Consider the following 22,503-nt stretch of genomic DNA (forward strand, 5'->3'; position numbering starts at 1 on the left):
TCTCAATTATTAGCTTTATTTTACAATTAAGAAAATGGGAGGTCAGAGAGGTTAAGCAACTTGCCTAATGTTACTGCTTATAAATGGCAAAGCTAGAAGTGAACTCCACATGGATCTGGTTCCAAAGCTTTTGATCTGTCTACCACTCCATGCATCCCATCTTGTCCATACAGTCAGGGATCCAGATGAACGACGGCATTTGTTGCTTCAGGGCACATTGATCAGGTATTTATTTTATCTTTTTAATGTTTGAAGTAGCTATTTTAATTTTGGATTTTAACAGGACAGTAAGAGGATTTGTTGAAAATGACTGAAGTTTCACTATGAGAAGACCCCCATGTAAGTTACTAACAATGAGTTGAAAATAAAAGCCCATAGAAAAGTACAAAAGTATATTCATACAACTCGTGTGTGGTACCTGAAAATCCTTTCTCACCGAAGTTGCCGTCCTGAGACTTTTCTCATTTTTCTGCAGCTGAGGCTGTATGTATGGACAGTGTTTTCTTGGCGAGTTACAGCCCAGGCCTCAGGAGCCCTCTGTGGTTTCTTCAGGGATTGCACAGGTGTGTCCTCTCCCTCTCTTTGAGCTTAGTCTAACCAATAAAGTACCAGGGGCTGCGCTCCTAAACCGTCTTGTGTAACTGAGCTCTACAGCTTTGTCTCGTGCTTTTCCATCTTTTTTTCTTTCAAATTTTTAGATAAATATCACTGCTGAGCTGAGCCATATTAGAACCTGAGGCAAACGAAAAATGTACACTCCTGTGTGCATGTTTTTTAAGTAAGGCATACCTCGGACATATTGCAAGTTCAGTTCCAGTTAAAGTGAATATCACAATAAAGCGAGTCACACAAATTTTCTGGTTTCCCAGTGCATATAAAAGTTACGTTTACACTATAATATGTCTATTAAGTGTGCAATAGCATTATGTCTAAAAAACAATGTGCATACCTTAATTACAAAACACTTTATTACTGAAAAATGCTAACCCTCGTCTGAGCCTTCAGTGTGTCGCGGTAGTAACATCAAAGATCACTGATCACGAATCACCATAACAAATATAATAATAATGAAAATGTTTGAAATATCACGAGAATTACCAACATGTGACACAGAGACACAAAGTGAGCTAATTCTGCCGGGAAAATGGAGCTGATAGTCTTGCCCAGCACAGGGTTGCCACAAACCTTCTATTTGTGAAAAACACAATATCTGCAACGTGCAGGAAAGCAAAGTGCAATAATTTGACTTATGCCTGTAGTGTTTTGTTTTTTTGTTTTTAAAGGTTCATTTTATTTATTTTATTTATGGCTGGGTTGGGTCTTCGTTTCTGTGCGAGGGCTTTCTCTAGTTGTGGCAAGCGGGGGCCACTCTTCATCGCGGTGCGCGGGCCTCTCACTATCGCGGCCTCTCTTGCCGCAGAGCACAGGCTCCAGACGCGCAGGCTCAGTAATTGCGGCTCACGGGCCCAGTTGCTCCGCGGCATGTGGGATCTTCCCAGACCAGGGCCCGAACCCGTGTCCCCTGCTCTGGCAGGCAGATTCTCAACCACTGCAGGCAGATTCTCAACCACTGCGCCACCAGGGAAGCCCATGCCTGTAGTGTTTAATGGCTGATTTTTCCCCAGAACATTAAGGCAGTTGAAAAAATATTGAAAAATTTGAAAGTAGGAAATTAAATTTAAAATAATACTGTGGGTAATAAATATTTTATTTATATTCAGACTTTATTATAATTTTACTTTAGCTTAAGTTATTTTGAAAAATGTTTAAGGGCTTCCCTGGTGGTGTAGTGGTTAAGAATCCACCTGCCAATGCAGGGGACACAGGTTCGAGCCCTGGTCCAGGAAGATCCCACATGTCGTGGAGCAACTAAGCCCGTGTGCCACAACTACTGAGCCTGCGCTCTAGAGCCCGTGAGCCACAACTACTGAGCCCGCGTGCCACAACTACTGAAGCCCACGCCCCTAGAGCCCGTGCTCTGCAACAAGAGAAGTCACTGCAATGAGAAGCCCGCACACCGCAACAAAGAGTAGCCCCTGCTCGCTGCAACTAGAGAAAGCCCGCACGCAGCAACAAAGACCCAATGCAGCCAAAAAGTAAATAAATAAAATAAATTTATTAAAAAAAAAAGTTTAAGCTCACCAGTTGGTCAAAAGAAATGATCAGACATGGGAATTCTCTCAACTGAAAACAACATAAGCAGAGAAATAGATTCTGAAGATACTATTCATGAGTTTGCTTCTATTAGAGCCAAGGGTGTCTAGTTTACCTTTTGCCTACGCTCCACTATGGCTCACAGGCACTGATGAGCAGATACATGTGTAGTTTCTTATGTTTCCCTACAAGGTAGCGTACTATGGACACTTTTTACACTTTGCTTTCTTTCATCCTGGAAATTACTCATGTCAGTTCATAAAAGGGTCAAAGATGCTGAGGGGCGTGAACTCTGAAAGGTCAGGCAGAGGGCACAACGCCCAAGCCAGCAACTTTGCCACATCAGAGGTGTGCTTGTGAAGATGTCATGAAAGTGTCCCCTGAGACCCAAGGCTGGCATCTGGGTCTGGCATCAGGAAGGCACTGATGCCACATCAAACCACTCTCCATCTTCCTTCCTTCGGAAAAATATTCCTCACCACCTCTATTTGGTTCTAGTAAGTCTACAGTTATAAGTATGCTTTGCCTTATAGCAGAGACTAGAGGATGGAGAGAGATCCGATCCTCACCCTCGCAGATTTTACCATTATAATGATAAGACGAGGCATGGAGAGATGAACCTGGGAAAAGACAGGATTTTTCCCCAAAGCATAGAGAAAACTTGCCTAAGTTTTTCAGGCCTCCTTTTCCAGGGTTCCATACTTAGCACTGCAAACTGGAAAGGTCCTCTCCAATAGGACGTGTCTATGCTGCCCACCACATGGAAAGAAAGAGAAGATGATGTAATCCTCAAAGAGAAAAGACCAAGGAACAAAACCATCCAAACTGGATTCTTCTGCATAAGACAGACCTTTAATCACTTTTCCCACCAAATGATTCAGCAGCTAGCATTATGGCCTTGTCTGGGAGGGGAATTTTTCCCCCTCTACCCCTCTTGAGTTCTTGTGGCTGGACTAATAATAAAACTGACACAAGACAGATAAACAGGAGAAAAAGAAACAGATTTCAATTCATGTGCATGGAGATCTCATAGAAACAGGACCTAAGAAGTGGCCAAAACAGGCAGCTTTTATGCTTTTTAAACAAAGGAACAATAAATTTGGGAGGAATTGACAAGACAAAGAAATTTAGGTTTGGGGTGCTCAATTAGTGAAGAATCTAAACAGATTTTGGGCTTTGGATAGTAAATTAAAGAAGTAACAAGGTTCGTTTATACAGGCTTCCAGGCCCAAAATCCCTGTCTCTGGCGTTAAGGGTGTCCTTCTACCTCCAGGTTCAGGGAGTACCCTTGTCATGTAAGAGATATATTTCTTGTTTTCAGGGAGAAAAAGAAAGGAGAGTCAAAGTGTCCCTCTTGGTTTGGCCATTTCTTAAGTAACTTTAACTCAAAGTAATCAATATATGCCATGAGGCACATTGTGGGTGGCCTACCCCGGGTCCTCACAGCCTGAATACATATTCCAGAGGCCTATTTTTTGTCTTTAATTTCCCCTCAGAAGGTTATGGGAGAGAGTGATGCCTTTCCCAGACTAAAAATAGGCCATTAACAAATGACATGCTTATAGTAGGAGTTTGATAAATTTTTATTAATTATAGTGTTAAAAAATGCAGCAATATGCTCTCACCCTCTGTCCAGAGACAGCCATATCCGTATCATCTGTTTTTCTTCAGCTGCCTATCCACACTTTTGTTATTTTATCATTCACGTGAACCACTCTGCCTCTCCTAGTAATAATATTTGCCTACATAGAATCTAAAATTAGATTTCACAAGGGGAGATAGGAAGCATAAGCACAGCAGTGACAATGTATACAATGGTAAAATGTGTGTGAAGTATGTCAACTTAAGCATCTGCCTAATTTCACATTTACATACTAAAGATTCTATTGAAAGACACGGTAATTTTTATGCTTCGTCCAGATAAAGGAAATGAAAAGAAGCTACAAGGTGTATACACATCTCTTCTTGATATGCATTTTCTTTTCCTTTGCAAATGTGTCCACGTTTTCTCCAGGAAGCATCTTCATTATATTTCTAACTAATAGAGCAAGGGTAGGATGATATTAAATATACACATCACAAAGTTAGTATTAGTGTTGCAGTTTATATTTTGTTCACTTACTCTGAACAATATATTTCAAATGTTTAAATGCTTTATGTTTGCAATTTCTCTTGCCTTCTTTGAACATGTAAGACATACAAGAAAATTCATCAACATAGATACTTAAGTCAAAGTTGCTCTGCACTTAGAAATTAAAACAGTGCTAATCCCTATGGAAAAAGCCTAGGAAGTGATTCCTGACATACAGGCAATGTCCATGGGCAGAATGTTGGGGCAAAATGTCACTAAGATTCAGAGCCAAGAAGCAAGAATTCCTACACCAACTCTACCACTACAGGAAACGTATCTGTGGATGAATAGATCAACCTCTCAGGAGGTCTCTGGCCTCCCCCTAAAAAGCTAGATATTAGAACGTGAAGGAATTTAAATACAACAAGAGAGTGGAACATTGGCTATCCACCCAGAGGTACATGGGAGGACTCTTGCTGGCAGAGAACACAGAGACCCTCAGGGCCCAGGATGCCCACACCTGCCTTGACCTTGCCAGGCATTCTCCCCATAATTGCAGGCTTTATTCAACGACGAATCAAAGTACCAGTTTTTATAAAGAATTTGGCTTGTGCTCAAACTTCAGTGCAGAGCTGTGTTACAAACAAAGCCAGAGTATAAGGGGCCCTAAAGGACTCTGGGAACCACTCCCTCACCCTAAACCTAACTCAAACCAGCATCAGCATCTGACCCTGAGGTTGGAACAATGTAGCAGATATGGAGAGAGATGGAGAGGTTCAGTCTGCAGTAGAAAGAAAAGCCGCTCCTGTGTATGTGACCTTTCACAAGCACACTCACTAGAAATGAGTCCCAGAATCTGAGCGCATCAGAACTGTGGTCACTCACCCGAGGAACAGGATAGGGACGGGATAGGATGAGGGATAGGGGAAAGAATAGAAACACCATTCTGTGTCAATGTTTATCTTAAAAATGTGCCATACGGAGTTGATTGATGTAACATCATTTTGTATTTATGTCAACAAAAATTGATCAAGCACCTGTCATGTGCATGCCCTGGTCTAGCACTAAGGATATTGTGGTGAGCAAGACAGCCCAGAGCTCTTTCTCAGGAGCTTACACTCCAGTGGGAGAAGGCATGCAATACAACAATAAGTAAAACTGTAAATCTAACAATTGCTATGAGGGAAATAAAGAGGGTGACAAATGGAAAGTAGGTGGAAGATCACTTTTAGTAGTGTGATTGGGCAAGGTGTCTCAGAAGAAATGTCATTTGAGCTGAATGGTAATAGAATTCAGTCATGTAGAAATAAGAGTAAAGATAGTTCCAGACAGATGTAACAGTAAGTGCAAAGGCCCTGAGGTGAGAGGAAGAAGAAAGGCCTCAGTGGATGGTGAGTATGAGAAGAAGAGAGAGGGGGAGGACATAAAGTCAGAGAGAAGGCTAAGTCTAAGTTATACAGGGCCTTGAAAGCATGTCTGGGATTTGGGGTTCTAGTCCAAGTTCAGTGAGAAGTGATAGACTACTTTTAAAGAGGAAAATTACATAATGTGATTTCTGTATGAAATTATTAGTCTTACTGCTGTGTGGAGAATGGAATTGGGCTGGTAACAAGCCTGGAAGCTCAGAAAAATCAGTTGTTTAGGCAACAGATAATAGTAGCTTGGACTAAAGTGCTGGTAGTAGAGATGGAAAGAAATGGAAATATTTGAGATATATTTTTAAAAGTAGAATGATAAGAAACTTGAAGCCTTCCTGCAAAGATCTGGAACAAGGCAAAGATGTCCTTTCTCACCACTCTTTTTCAGTAATCTACTGGAAGTACTAACTAATACAGTACGACAAGAAAAGGAAATGAAAGTTATACAGATTGGGAAGGAAGAAATTGTCTTTGTTCACAGATGTCATGAACATCTATGTAGAAAATCTGAACGATTTAACCAAAAAAACCTCCTGGAACTAATAAGTCATTATAAGATACAAGGTTAATATACAGAAATCAATCAGTTTTCTATATACCAGCAATGAACAAGTGGAATTTGAAATTTAAATACCATTTGCATTAGCCCCCAAGAAAATGAAATACTTTTGTATAGATCTAACAAAGTACGTACAAGATCTATATGAGGAAAACTACAGAACTCTAATGAACAAAATCGAAGAAGAACTAAATAAGTAAAAAGCTATTCCATGTTCATGGATAAGAAGACTCAAAATTGCCAAGATGTCAGTTCTTTCCAACTTGATTAATAGGTTCAGTGCAATCCCAATCAAAATCCCAGCAAGTTATTTTGAGTATATCAACAAACTAATTCTAAAATTTATATGAAAGGCAAAAAAGACCCAAAATAGCCAACAAAATATTGGAGAAGAAGAAAATTGGACTAATACTACCCAACTTTAAGACTTACTATGAAGATACAATAATGAAGACAATGTGATATAGGCAAAAGAATAGACAAATAGATCAATGGGATGTAATAGAGATGACAGAAATAGTCCCACATAAATAGAGTCAACTAATCTTTGACAAAGGAGCAAAGGCAATACAATGGACCAAAGATACTCTTTTCACAAATGATGATGGAACAACTTGACATCAATGTGCAAAGGAATGAATCTAGACACAGACCTTACGTACTTCACAAAAATTAACTCAAGATGGGTCACAGACCTAAATGTAAAACATAAAATTATAAAACTCCTATAACACAGGAGAAAACCTAGATGACCTTGGGTATGGGAATGACTTTTTAGATAAAACACCAAAGGCACAATCCATGAAATAAATCATTGATAAACTGGACTTCATTAAATTTAAAAACTTCTTTTCTGTGAAGGACAATGTCAATGTCGAGAGAAAGAGAAGACAAGCCACAGACTCTCAGAAAACATTTACAAAAGACACAGTGGATAAAGAACTGTTATCCAAAATATAAAAAGAATTCTTAAAACTCAACAATAAGGAAACTAACAACCCGCTTTTTTTAAAAAATGGGCCAAAGACCTTAACCGACACCTCACCAAAGATGACATAAAAAGATGCTCTACATTATATGTCATGGGCGAAATGCAAATCAGAACAACAATGAAATACAATTACACACCTATTAGAATGGCCAAAATCCAGAACACTGACAACACCAAATGCTGGTGAGAATGTGGAGCAACAGGAATTCTCATTTTTTGCTGGTGGGAATGCAGAATGGTTCAGCTACTTTAGAAGACAGGGTTTCTCACAAAACTAAATATACTCTTACCATATGATCCAGAAATCATGCACCTTGGTATGTATCCAAAGGAGCTGAAAACATATCCACACAAAAACCTGCACACAGATGTTTATAGCAGCTTTATTCATAATTGCCAAAATTTGGAAGCGACCAAGATGTCCTTCAGCAGGTGAATGAACTAATAAACTGTGATACATCCAGACAATGGAACAGTACTGAGTGCTAAAAAGAAATGAGCTGTCAAGTCATGAAAAGATATGGAGGAACCTTAAAGGCGTATTATACTCAGTGAAGGAAGCCAATCTGAAAAGGCTACATACAGTATGATTGCAATTATATGAGACTCTGGAAAGAGCAACACTATGGAGACAGTAAAAAAGATCAGTAGTTGCCAAGGGTTTGTGGGGGAGGGGAGTGGCAGGTAGGGATAAATAGGCAGAACACAGAGGATTTTTAGGGCAGTGGAAATATTCCATATGATACTATAGTGATGGATACATGTCATTAGCTATTTGTCCAAACCCGTAGAATGTACAACACCGTGAGTGTGAACCCTAATGTAAACTACGAACTTTCGGTGATCATGATAAATCAATGCAGATTCATCAGCTGTAATGATCCACTCTAGAGGTGGATGTTAATAATGGGAGAGGCTATGCATGTTGGTGAGCAGAGAGTATATAGGAAATCTCTGTACCTTCCTCTTAATTTTGCTGTTAACCAAAAACTGGTCTCTGAAAATTCTTTTTAATCAAAGTAGAATGAATAGATTTGCTAATGGAAAGGATACAAAGAGTGAGAGAAGAGAAGAAAATCAAGGATTATACCAACACTTAGGTTTGGGGATTGAATAATCAGGTAGGTAATAATGTTCTTTTCTGACATACAGAATACCAGAATACTAGAGGTATGAATGAGAAGGAAATAGAATCAAGAACCCTGTTTGTTTTGATGTCTGTTACGCATCCACAGGAAGATGTTCAAAAGGCAGTGGGATGGACAAGTTTGGAATTCAACGTACGTGTAAGGACTGGAGACATAAATTTGGGATCCATCAATATACAAACGGAATTTAAAATCCAGGTTGCTTATGAAATCTCCTAGAGAAGTATTTTCAGTATGACAGAAGGGTGTCCAAGACTGAGCATTGGAGCCCTCTTCCATTCAGAAGTCAGGGAGAAGAAAAACAGGCAAAGAAATTAGAGAAGCAAAAGCCTGTGCGGTAGGAGGGGAAGAACACGCGGTCAGAGTAGGCAAGGAAGTATTATCGGGAAGGGAGATAAAAACTACGTGGGATATTGCTAAAAAGTCTAAGAAAATGAAAACAAAGGAGAGTCCGTTAGCATGACACTCGGTAATCCTAACAAAACATTTCACTGAAATGGGAACAGAAACTAGATTGTAATGGAAAACAATGGAATGGACAGTAAAGAAATAAAGAGAAACAGCAACTTCTTTGAGAAGTTTGTCATATAGAAGAGCAAGGAATGGGACAGTAGGATGTGGGTGTGAGATCAAGTGACCCAACCCAAATCACATTTCTAAAATACAGAGCATGTCATCCCTGGTTTGTCACACTCCATGGCTCTCACTCTCCTCAAGATAAGCTCCAGACCCCACTGGGCTGGCAGTAATGAACTTGACAGCCAGGCCTCAAAGACTGATTCCACCTTCATTTCTGCCCCTCTTCTTGTCTTCTGCCTGTCTTTCTGTCCCTCCCAACAATCTATGGTCCATTCCTACCATGATAGTCACCAGTCTCCTATCGATTCATTCTCTTTCAACCCTTTACGCTGTCATACCTGCTGCTACTTCCACCAGAAATGCCTTTTCCCTTCCTAATTCCACAATAACTGAGGTTCATTTCAGATTACCTCACACATGAAGCCTTCCAGCAAACCTGCAGCTGGCTCTCCTCATCTGCCTTGAGCAATTCTCCATCAGAGACTTTATAACGATCTGTTCATGGGCTGTTCATTGACTACACATTTCCTGAAGACAAGGACTGTGTCTTTTTCCCTTCTCTATAACTTGTACCTAGCATAGGCCTATAGCTTGTAAGTATATGTGACATGAATAACTGTACCTACTGATATTATAAAAATAATTTCAGGCGATTTGTTCCACACCACCCCTATCACACCTAGAGCCAGAATCTGCACTGGCTCATCCAAACTTAAACGCCATTCCTTTTCCTCCCCACCTTCTTCAAAGACAGTGCCCAAGATGAATAAAATGGGAAAAGTATGTTAAACAAGGAGAAAGAAAGTGATGAAAGCTTAGTAGAATCCCAAGGCCATAAAGGTGTATTAACTATTTTTAATTTCTGGAGCCTGAGGGCCTGTTTCAGACAAGTTCAGATCATCAGGAGGTCAATATTTCCTGTAAAACTGCAGAGTTCTGAAAAATATAAAGAAATTAAGGACAGGGTCCTTGTTTTATTTGAATTGAAATCCAGGTAGATAAACATGATCTCAGAGGAAATTTAACCTTCTTTAACTGATTGACAGGAAAACAAATTTGTCATAGCCAGACTTAGAAACCCCATGAAATTTCATAACCCTTTTGAATATGTCTGGATTGACATCTTTTTTTAAATGACAGATGTTCTCGAATGTCCCCTGCTTCTGAAGATGGTATGTGAGAAGCTTATGAGAAGCACCGGGCAGGGAGGGCTAAGATGCATGGTGGTCCGCTGGGAAGTAGCATCTCTTTTGCCTGTTCATGGCACAACATTGTCCACTGGGAGACAGAGAACCTTGCCATCTTCCCTCTGCCTCATCCCCAACATCTGACTGATCACTAGATCTTCTCCGTTTTAGATTCGCATCTCTAGAATCCATCACATCCTCTCTACACCCCTCTCCACAAATACAAACTCTGGCTAATCCCTGTCTAGCCTGCTGCATAGCCCCTAATTCATCACACCATCTCCTTACCGATCATGTTTTCCTCTGCTCACAATTCTTCATTGCCTTCTCTTACCTTCAAAATCAAAACCAAGCTGCTCATCTTCTAGTAAAGCCTTCAACAATCTGGCCTGCCTTATTGCTAACTATTCCTTTTCTCAAAGAATTGTACAATGGAAACGTATAAAATTAGCCATTTCTGTCTCAGGATGCTGTCTCTTTACATACTCCCCGCGTTCTCTCTAACAGGACTGGAGAGAGGTCAGTGAGAGCAACATCAAGAAGACTTGTACTGAGAGGTAAGAGTCTGGGGACTGAGCTCGACCAGATGAGCTATTTTCCCTGGATGGCGAGTGTATGAGTACCAGAGAAAGTCTGAAATGTGAGTGATTGAGAAGGATGTTTCATTCTTTAAAAACAAAACAAAACAAAACAAAAAGCCAGACAAATGTTAGCTGGGTGTGAGGTCCAAAGAGTAGGATGAAGTCATGAGTGAGAAAACCAGTTATAAAGTCAGATGCCAGGAAAACTAGGAAAGATTTGGAAGTAGAGTGTGAGGTTAGTCAAAGTGAGTAGCTCTGAACAGAGTCCAAGAATCACATGAGGGGTAGGGGCTTGCTCTTTGCTGAACGTTCCGACACTTTCCTCCCTATGTGCCTGTGCTTGGGCAACGTCCTCAGACCAGACTTCCTTGTTGAGCTCCATCACCAGCTGTGAAACCTTACCCACACCATCAAGGATCATCACATATCTCTACTGAAGGAGGTATTTTCTTATCCCCTTTAACAGAGGTGCATCCATCACCCTTTGATTCCTAGGGCATTTTCTGTGCCTTTCTCATGGCTCATTTGATAGTGATTTATTTTAGCTTGACTATCTAGTGGGTAAGAACTCTGGCATCCAGTTTTGTATCCATACAACCCCTGCTTACTACTTTATGCACTGTAGCTGCTCAGCAAATGCTTCCTTCATCCACCACTTAGACTGACACGGCACCATCAAGAAAAGAGCAGGTTTTGCTAACGTGTTCCCTGAGTACTCTGAATGGAAACATTTGTCTGCACCAACTGACCCCACACTTCTTTGAGCATAAAAATCCAAGCTGAAGGTCTCCAAATCCAGGGTGGGCCTCTTGTGGAAGCATGAGAATGAAAAGAATTCCTTCCTTGACACCAAAATGAGTCCTGATAACTGATGCACAGAACATATTCCTGCGGTTTCCAGAAATCCAAGAAAGAGATCCAGACTCCCTAGTCTTACCAGGCATGGAACATTAAAGAACAGATGCATTGGCCTGGGAGAAAAGGCCTTTCCAGATTTAATTTCCAAGCCTGTCAGAGGAAGGGCAGTGGAATCTGGTGTGAGATTAGAAATGAAATTCCTCCCATTGCTAGATGTGTGAATTTGACTATGTTACAGAGCCCTTCTGAGGTTCTGAGGTCTGTAAATGGTGATCATGAAAATTACCTTCCAGGCTAAGTTGTAAGCAAAACACATTACTTGAAATCACCTGGACAAAGTAGATGGTCAAAAAATTCATGAGTCATTTCACTACAAGGAAACCATATACAACAGTTAATTGAAATAATATTTTAAAATTGTAAGATGTTCACATTATGTGTGTATGTACTTATGTGTGAGTATGGGCTGTAAATAAACTAAAATCATTCCAGAATATGTGTTCTGAAGTAATTAACTAAGCAAGTTACTTAAAATGTAATAATGTACAAGCTCCTGACAATGTAGTCTTCCAAAGAAAATACAGACCTGCTCCTTGCAAATGCTAACACCTATCTGTCCTTAATCATTTCCCCCTCATCTGGGGAGACTATGAAAAGAAAACTTTATCCTTTGTTCCTAATTCCTAAGGATTTTGTTCTCTAGAGCCCAAAGATTCATTTTACAAAAGAGATAATGAAAGACTTTTGGCCAAGGAAGTAGAATGTACCATGAGGTAAGATATAAGTTTCCATATCTTCCACACACAAAAAAACCCTATCTTAATACCGGCAACTGGACTTAGAAAAAAACATAATGCTTAGCATATGGTATATTTCACAATTTTTAACTTTTTTTTTTAGCACTCCTAAGCACTGTTTACTGATAAGGGCATTACCTATGTATTATCTATAAGAACTTGAAAATTATTTTGCTGAAAGTTACAAAGTTAAAACATATTAATGGTAGTTGGTAATCATGTTCTCTTAGAATAGCAGGCACTAAAATCAAAGTATTAAATGCCTTAGACTTCAGCTTCAAAAATACCCCTTTGTAAATGAAAGATTATTAGTAGCAAATCTTTTTTAGAATAAAAGGATTAGAGTGACTAATTTCTGTAAAAGTTACCACCTTCTTTCTTGCCAAGTTATTCCCTGAGAGATTTGAAGCTGAAAGGAAAGAAGGATTCTGAAACTGCTGTATTAGCATAAATATACCACATCTAAATTTCTGGTTAATTCTCCATGGCCACTGGACGAGAGAAGGAAAAAGACAATACCACTTTCCTAAAATACGTAATACCTAAAATTCCGCTCCACATACAGATACCTACACCTGACACAGAAAAGCCCCTAATAAATATTTGTAGGAAGAGTGGATCATCCTAGTTGGAAGAAAGGGAACACACAATTGTTGAAGACATTCACTAACTGCAGTCATTTTGCCAGAGAATTTACCTATAGGATCTTAATCCTCAGAACTACCTGTGAAATTTATACTGCCATCCCCCTTTAAGAAGTAAGGAAATTGAGCAGAGGAAGTAATCCAAACATTCTTACCTAGTAAATAGCAGAAACGAACTCCGTGATCCCAAAGCTATGCCTTTCCCTTCACTCAGGACAGCCTTGATTCTTTCCCAGAATCCAGCTCAGGAAGAGGGATCGGGCCCTCACAGCACGTGTCTTCAACCAAGAGAACCTGGGGCTTTACCTAGTCTGCCATCACCACGTTCTACAGTTTTCTGTCATTCTCAAGGAGGCAAGAGGCAGGTGTGGTGCAATGTGAACAGCAGTGCGTTTGGAATCAAGTAATGTAGAGTCAGCTCACAGCTCTGATGATTATTCACCGGCCAAAATCGTTTCCCCATCATTTCATCAAGCCTCAGTTTCCTCTTCTGTAAAATGGGACTGACACTTTCTCCCAGTATCATTGTGAGACAAACCTATTAATCACTGTGTGCTATAATTACCTGACACGCCACACAGAGCACAGGAGATGCTCAGCTAAAGCATTTTTAAAGAAAACGAACTCAGAATTGGCAGTCATTCCTCACGCATGAGTCAATGACTTTGTTGAAAGTAAACCTTCTTTTCCATAATAAAGCCTTCAGCATATAGAATGGACGCATGAAGATACAGAGGAAATGGGAAAGACAGAAGAGTGAACAGGAGGCAGCAATAATCACTTTACTCACCCAGAGGGAATCACAGACTTTCCATCTCCTCTGATGGTGAAAAGAAAGAAAGAAACAAATAAAAACACCTCAAGGTCACACCAAGAAAATGTTGCAGTCTCAGGCTAAAGCATACACAAAATGATTCCCTACAACTGTGGCAAAGTAGATTGTCCAGGGGAAACAGATCAAGACTATGTAGAACATCTGATTTCTCCTCCCTGCTCTGCTCCTGTATCACTGCCTAATTTTAAATCTCTTCTCTTCCTTGGGAGTTCATTTCTTCTTCTATACAAATGGAGTGTTTGGACTAAACTGTCTCTATGATTATTGTATTTATGTAGACTTCTTTAGTCCTAGTTCACTTTGTTTTAATTAGGAAGCTCTGCTTGGCTTTAGAAATGTCTTCTCAGCAACAGTTGATTTGACAATATCATCTTTTTTCTCTTTTATTTTGTGTATGTAATAAATTGTGTTTCGGCTGGCATCAAACCATCTTGTCTTTGCTTTTGGGGGGTAAACCCTGCTTACCGTAGTATATTATTCTTTCAATAGTCTGTTTAGATTCTATTTGTATCACTTTATTTAGACCTCTAGCAACATTATTCCTAACTTGTCTAACGTTTGCCCTTTTCTTGTTTTTTGTCCTTCCTTATCAGAATTAAGTGCTGAGACTGTGGTCACTTCTTTAAATGAATTGGAGAGATCTTTTTCTAAAGCCTGGGATAATTTAATTAACATTAGGATCTTCCATCCTCTAAAGGTTAGGTTAAAAAAAAAAAAGGTAGCCGCTCATGAAGTTTTTAAAAAAAAAATTTTTGATCACTGATCTTTCTAATGTCTTTTTTTGTTAACAGTAGTTGGATTTTTCAAGTTTTCTACTTCTTCTTGGATTGGTTTTGGTAATTTGAATTTTATACGATAATAAAGTTACATGTGTAAGGAAACAGTTGAATGTAATAGTCCCTCTTTCTTCCCTGCATGTGGCTATTACCTTTTCATTTCTAATTTTAAGTATTTTTATTCTCTTTTCCTTCATTAGCTTCCTAAGGCCTTTATCCATTTATTTGGCCTTTTTCAAGAAAGTGGCTTTTAGATTTACACATCCTTTCTGCTATTGCTTTGCTTTTTATATCATTTATTCTAACTTTTATCTTTAATATTTCCTTCTTCCTAGTCTCTTTTGTTATATTTTCTAATGTTTTAAGATGGGAAATAATTCCTGTATGTTTGTCTTTCTTCTTTAAAACAAACATGTTTGAGGCTATAAATTTGCCTTTGAGGTCAGCCTTAACTCTGTCTCATAATTTTGTCAGGAAGCGTATGTTGTTCTCCATTTTTACTCAGCCGTTTCATTCTCCACCTTTCTCTGCTCTACTCTATGCTTCTGTAACTCTACCCTAATGGGTTGTATCACCCAGGTTCTCCTGCCGGTTCGATTTCAGTTGGGTTTGGCCCCTGGGCGGTATCAACAGGATGGAGGAAAGAGGAGTTCTGCCCTACTCCCTCCTGTTCCATCCTAGCAGCTTTAGTTCACACTGTAGTCCTCTAACATTATTGCTTCATTTTGTCTCTTCAAAACAGAGAACAGCCTCCCACTGTCACTCATTTTTGGGTGCCCCAACTTTCTTGATTCTCTTAACTTTACCGAAAGCTTTTAAATAATCACTTCACTAAAAATCTCTGCGGTTGAACCATCAGAATGGAGTTCTGTTTCCTGCGGAGACTCTGACTAGTACAAAATATTCACTGCTCTCTAAACAGATTAGGAACTCAAAATTGAGTTTTTTCTTTTATCCAGTATCCAGATATTACTTAGGAAGGTATTTCTTAATTTGCAGAAGTTGGGGCTCTAAGTTTATCACCTTTTCTTTAACTCTTGTTAGAACTATCGAGACTCACAAAACGTAGAGGTCTCAAGCATGTCTACTTAATAAGTTACTAAAGAATATGCTCCATCAAGATACGAAAGGTGACCGAGAAAGAATTTATGGGACCCAGAAAACAGGGTCTAACAGGCGGGAGACTAAGAGATTTCCCAGTGATATGGATGGAAGCCCTCAGATGCCAGCGATGCAACCCAGAATGGAGCAGGAATGCTGAGGCCACCGAAAAGATGCTTCTAATAACAAAATACGGAAGTTTAGAACTGATGTCTTATATGTTTGACTGCACCGAGGGAAGATTTGTAGGTAATTTGCAGAGCTCAGAAAAAATTAGTGATAAGTACCTAGATAACCAAGCACATGAAAGAAGTAACTCATCATTCAAGGAAAAGTGAAAAATTGTATGAAAAAGGGAAATATCAGACAATACTACATGGCTCATCTGTGAACGATGTTTATATGACCATAGAAATATAAACACTGAATACTGATTTAACCAGAAGCCTGAATACCGCCGTGCTGGGAGGGAAGGAAGAGGGTAGGTATAAGCATAGCAAGAAATTATAAGGGCACTAAATCCTGAGTTACACAATCGAATGTCAACTCACAATACATAAATTGATCGATTAAAAAATGGCATAAGAAGCATATTATTTAGGAATCTGGAGGTAAATACCAAGAGTAGCTTATAAAGTTGAAAGAGGTTAGTCCTGAGAAGCAGGACTCCGGAGTGTAGATGAGAGGGGCAAAAGGAGTGTGTTGTGTGTTGTGGTTGCTGTTATAAGCCTTCTTATTCGTCTGACATTTTAAACTATGTAACTACATTAATATAGCCATGGTATGACTTTTTAAACCACGTAAGCTATGTTATATTGATAAGTCAAAAGATTAAAATAGAAAAATAAGGAATCTAAAAACTCAGGTATCCCTCATACACGCAACGAGGAAAAAAATTATTTGGGGAAAAGTGAAGCCATTAACACCACAGTATGAATTACACTAATCGTCTCCTATGTCTAAACCTCAGCAGTCCATTGATTCAGGATTTCCTGGGAGGCTCTTTAGGAAATGTGGGGAAGGAGCGTAGCCCAACTCTGCTCCTCAAAAATATTAGAGACCTGGCTTCAGTTCAGCAAAGACACATTGTTTTATATTCATAACATCAACATTCATTACACCTAAATACCAAACTCATATATGTATTATTAAATGTTTCAAATTTGATAATTTACTGCTTGAAACTTAAGAGCAGTTTTACTGTTTTTTCATAGCAGTTTAATTTTTCCCTTAGTCATTCTCCATCCTACACTCTCACACTTAACAAATCTTCCTTCAGTGTTATGGGGGGGAGATGGTTTTATAGCATATATCTGGAAGCCCATCCTCAGCACAACAAAACAATTAGCTGCTAAGAAAAACACTGCAGAGTTCTCTTGCCACTTATTTTGACTTAAATTTTGTGTTTTAATAATAGTTCAGCAAAACAGGGAACACTGACTGTGTATCAGCACTGCAGCCGTTGAAGCTTCTTTTCAGACTACGCAGAACCTTCTTAAACATACAAGAGACAGGAAGCTCAAGCCTGCAGACCATTACAATGGAAGTCTACAGACCATTAAGAAGATGAAGTTGATAATACCGGGGGTATGGATCACAATAAACAACTATAGTTTACTTACCAGGACGAGTCTGTTGATAATTTATAAGCTTCTTAATAGAAATGTCCTAATTTTTCATAAAAATTCATGTAAAGTTTGATCACATACTGTGAAAGAAAGGAAAGACCCCTAGTTCAGAGATTTACAGGCCTTAGTTTGAGGACCCTAGAGTTGCAGGGAAATAAGTCAGGGGCATCCACGGCAGTCAGGGGCAGCAAGCAGTGGGGGGGCTATGTGACTACAGAGCCCTTCAAAGCCTGCACTCTTCCTTTTTTATTCATCCTTTCACACATGAAAATCATGGCCCCCCCAGGAAGGAAAAAAAGTCACCCAACATCACACAACTAAGCAGGTGGCAAATCTTGAACCAAATTCAGGTCTGTGCATTCCCGGTTTAATGTTTTGCCACTGTCTTTTGCTGCCTTTCTTATTTTAGGTACTTTTCTACATATAGAAACTAAAAATGTATCCATTTCTAGAGAGCTGTGGAGATGCTACTACTCTGCATTTTCCCTAAGGAAAGAAGTTTGATGAATTATTTAAATATCCACTTTTCTCTGCTAAAATGTACACCATGTTTTTCTCTAAGCAAAATGTGAAAACACTTATTTTACTGAGCCATTTATATGCATCATTTTCCTTCTTAAAAGCTTCCCTTCTCCCATATGCATTGCTTTGGAAACCTCTGGAGGTATTATAATGAAATATTGATTGCCCTCACTCCCATCTCCACCCTATTCCTATTCTAATGACCCTACGACTCCAGAATAATTTTTGTTGAGGAAGCACTAATTCAGAAATCTGTTTCTGCTTTTTTTTAAAAGACAGAATATTACATTGACCAGGGACCGTGCACCAGCATTTCAGCACATTAACTATTTGGAATGTCTCCTACTGGGACATCACATCTCATTAACAGCAAGAACTTTGAATTACTGGATTCAGAAGGGATCTTTCAATCGCCAAGAGATGATAGAATCAATAAGATAGTGATGGTTAAAAAGTGGAGTTTTCCCCAGAACACTCCAGGAAAAGCTCTGGTCCACACCTGCTTTAGCTCTAGCCCTCCCACCAAAGCCACCAGACTCACGCATTATGCATAGGAATGCTCCTACACAAGGACACTCCTTCAAGACCAGGAGAGGTAACTGTTTCACCTAATTCAAAAACAAACACAGAAAATCAAACAAAATGAGAAGACAGAGGAAAATGTTCCAAATGAAAGAACAAGATAAAGCCCGAGGAAAAAAACCCTAATGAAACAGAGATCGGTATTTTACCTGATAGAGTTAGAAGCAACAGTCATAAAACTGCTCACTGAACTCAGGAGAAGACTAGAGGAACACAGTGAGACTTCAACAAAGAATTAGAAAATATTAAAAAGAACCAATCAGAGCTGAAGAAAACAATAACTGAAATGAAGAATACAGTAGAGGGAATCAACAGCAGATTAGGTGACACAGAAAAAGGCATAAGTGACATGGAAGACAGAATAGTGGAAATCACCCAATCAGAACAGCAAAAAGAAAACAAGAATTTTTAAAAATGAGGATAGTTTAAGGCACCTCTGAGACAATATCAAGCATACCACATTCACACGATAAGGGGTCAGAAGGTGAAGAGAAAGAGAAAAGGGCAGAAAACACATTTGATGAAATAATGACTGAAAACATCCACAATCTGGGGAATGAAACAGCATCCAGGCCCAGAAAACACAGGAAGTCACCAACAAGATGAAGCCAAATAGAGAGAAAAGGGAACCCCACTACACTGTTGGTGGGAATATAAATAGGTTACAGCCATTATAGAAAATATTATGGCGGTCCCTCAAGAAATTAAAAATATAAGTACCATATGATCCAGCAATTCCACATCTGGGTATTTATCTTAAGAAAACAAGAACACTAATTCAAAAGGACATATTCACCCCGGTGTTCACTGCAACGTTATTTGCAATAGCCAAGGTATGGAGGCAACCTAAGTGTCCATCAACAGATGAGTGAATAAAGAAGACGAGGTATATAAATGCAATGGAATATTACTCAGCCACATAAAAGAATGAAATCTTGCCATTAGTGACAACATGGATGGACCTAGAGGGTATTATGTAAAGTGAAATTAGTCAAAGACAAATACTATCATGTATGTGTGGAATCTAAAAAAACAAATAAGCAAATATAACAAAACAGAAAAAAGCCTCACAGATACAGTGAACAAACTAGTGGTTGCCAGAGGGGAGGAGGGTGGGAGCGTGGGTGAAACAGGTAAAGTGGATTAAGAGGTACAAACTGCTAGTTATAAAATAAGTCACAGCACAGGGAATATAGTCAATAATATTTTTATTAACTTTGTATGGTATGTAATCTATAAAAATATTGAATCACTATGTTGTACACTTGAAACTAATATAATATTGTAAATCAACTATAATAAAATAAATCAAAATAAATTGAGAAATAATAAAAATCAGATTTTGAGCTTTGAGAGTGAGGAGGAATCATTTGAGGCTCCACTGTACGGGTGAAAGTTCAGCTCCTGGACAAGACTGGGGGTTATATGCCTTTCATAGCACATCCCAACGCTCCATATTGGACACTTCCCTGCTTGCACCAGATTGGGATGGGGAGCAGTGCTGAGGGAAGGTCCCAGGTATCTTTGCAAAGGTCCCATATCAGTTTTGATCTGATGAAATATGTTCTGGATTTAGAATCAGAATTACCTAGTCTAAAAGGCCACTCCATTGCCTACTGAGTCAGTGATCATTTAATTAACTTCTCCTCAGTTCTCCCATTTGTAAACTATTGATAAATAAGGACTACACTTTTACTGATGTTGTGAGAATTCAAACAGATAATTCACGTTAAATGCCAACATATGCCTACAGATCCTCGAGAAATGTAAAGTCTTTTTTCCCCTTGATTAGAAAAGGTAAAAGAAAAAACAAACAAACAGAAAAACAGTGTTACTGTTTCTAGAGAGACACTGGGTAGTTATTCCCAGTAAGACTCAAGAGGTGCTAAGAAATCAGTCTCCCATGGATGGTCATTACGAAATAGAGCCATTTAAGAAATTATGCCAGTAAAACCATTAAGTAGCAGAAAGCAGAGAAAAAGGGGTCCAGACTAGAAGGGTTGTTCTGCTTTTCTATTACTGCATAATAAACCACTGTAAAAGTTAGCAATTGAGAGCATCAACTGTATTATTTATCTCATGGTTCTGTAGTTTGAACTCAACTTGGAAGTCCTATGCGTCTTGCTTAGGGTGTCACGTGCCTTCAGCCACATGGTGGCTAATGGGGAGTTACCTGGCAAACTGGGACAAGTGGGCCTCTCTCCCTGTTCAGGTGGTCTTGGTGCCTCTCCTGCCCATGTAGTCTCTCCAGCAGGGTAGGTGGACTTCTCACCTGGCAGCTCAGTGCTCCCAAAAAGTATATATTCCAAGAGGGAGGAAACAGAAGCTCTTCAGGCCTTCTTAATGCCTGGACTCAAAGGCTGAGAACGTTACTTCCTCCACATTCTGTGGTAAACCAGTCCCAGGCCCAGAGTACATTCAAGAGGTGGGAACCAGAGATTTATCCAGACAGGCCTTGGGTCCTCTGCAAAGTCTAGATGGCTGATGGCCCCGAATAACAGTAGCTCAGAGTCATGCATACACAACAGATTCGTTAAATAAATGTCAACTGACTGAGTAAATACATAATTCTCCTTAGTCCAGATTAACGTCTCAGATCTTGATTAAATAAAATCAAGAAGAGTTAAGTTTGTGGCTGGCATACTTGCAGTCGCTGCCATTTAGAATGTTGGCAGGCTCAGCGCCCCATAGTCTCTTCAGGTAGATTCTTTTCCACGCCCCTTTAACTAGCAACTGAGTTGACGGTCCATTAAGGAGCTTTCAATGGAAATATTGCTGAATTTACCACCCAGTATTTTAAAAGTGAATCTGCATTTATGTGATCATAACCAAGTTAACTTGGAATTGTATGCGTGATTGCTGTTTTCAAAAATACTTCTGGTCATTCTCCCAGGCCCTTTAAGAAGCAGGATCACATCAGTTTTTTCGTTTTGTTTTGTTTTTTGCAGCCCCAGGTATCAGGTAAATATTGCTCTGGGAAAGAGGCCACCTAGAGCCCGTAATTTCAGGAGCCTGGAAAAAAGGACACACCCACAAATCTGTGTCTCTCTCACCTGCTGACTGCTTCCTGGGAGCAAAGTGTTTGCTTCTATAAAGTAAGGATCTGGTTTAAAAGGAGAGGGTGGGTAGAATCCTCACCAAGATATCAGTGACTACTGCTAAATGTTCCAGGAGATCAGGTTATAAAAGGGGAGGGAGAGATAACACCAGAATAAAAGGGCACCCTAAAATGTAGAGAGGGAGCATGGAAATGAGGGTCTTGAGGCAATATTTCAGTTATATCCTCCCCCTCTTCCCCAAAAGCTGAGCCTGCCTCAAGCTCAAGTTAATAAGGAAATGCTGACTCTATAAACTGACCCAGCCAATTCTTCGGAAAAGAAAACCTCCCACCCATTTTCTCAGTTTCTTCTTTCCCCAGTCCTTGGGACTTTTCAGCCTAATACTCAAGAGGCCCTCCATGATCCATCCTACTTTTCCACCCTTCTGTTTCAAGATACATAGGAGACCCAACAAATATTTGTGGAAGGAATAAAGGTGGGAATGATACCATCCCTTTACCACTAAACATGTCTGATTTGGCCACACTAAAAGGCTTACTATGGTCCTTCTCCCCTCCCCACAAAAAAATTACCACTCTTGCCTCTTTTTTTACAGGTGGTCCCTCCATCTGGTATGCTGTATCCCATGAGATTTCACCGCTGAAATTATATTTGTACTCCATAGTTTGGTTATAAATCCCATGTCTTTCAGGAAATCTTCCCAAATCTCTGCATCTATAAATAATCCCTTCTCTTCTAGGTTCATCATTACTTCTAAAATAATAACTCGAATTATGCCCAGTATTGTCATTAATCTGACATAATTTTCTGAATGGGAAATTAGGAACTGGGGGATATAGATCCAAATAAGGTAAAGTGCTATTCTCAAGGAGCACAAAATCTAGTAGATAGAGAAATTTTTAAACAGTCATAATACGGTATAATAATAACAAAAGTATACATAAGGTTTAGAAAGCAGCACAGAAAAAGAAAAGAAGAACTTTGGAGAAAAAGCAAACATCAGAAGAACACTT

The sequence above is a fragment of the Eschrichtius robustus genome, chromosome 15, assembly GCF_028021215.1.
Source record: "Eschrichtius robustus isolate mEscRob2 chromosome 15, mEscRob2.pri, whole genome shotgun sequence".
In the NCBI taxonomy this organism is placed as follows: domain Eukaryota; kingdom Metazoa; phylum Chordata; class Mammalia; order Artiodactyla; family Eschrichtiidae; genus Eschrichtius; species Eschrichtius robustus.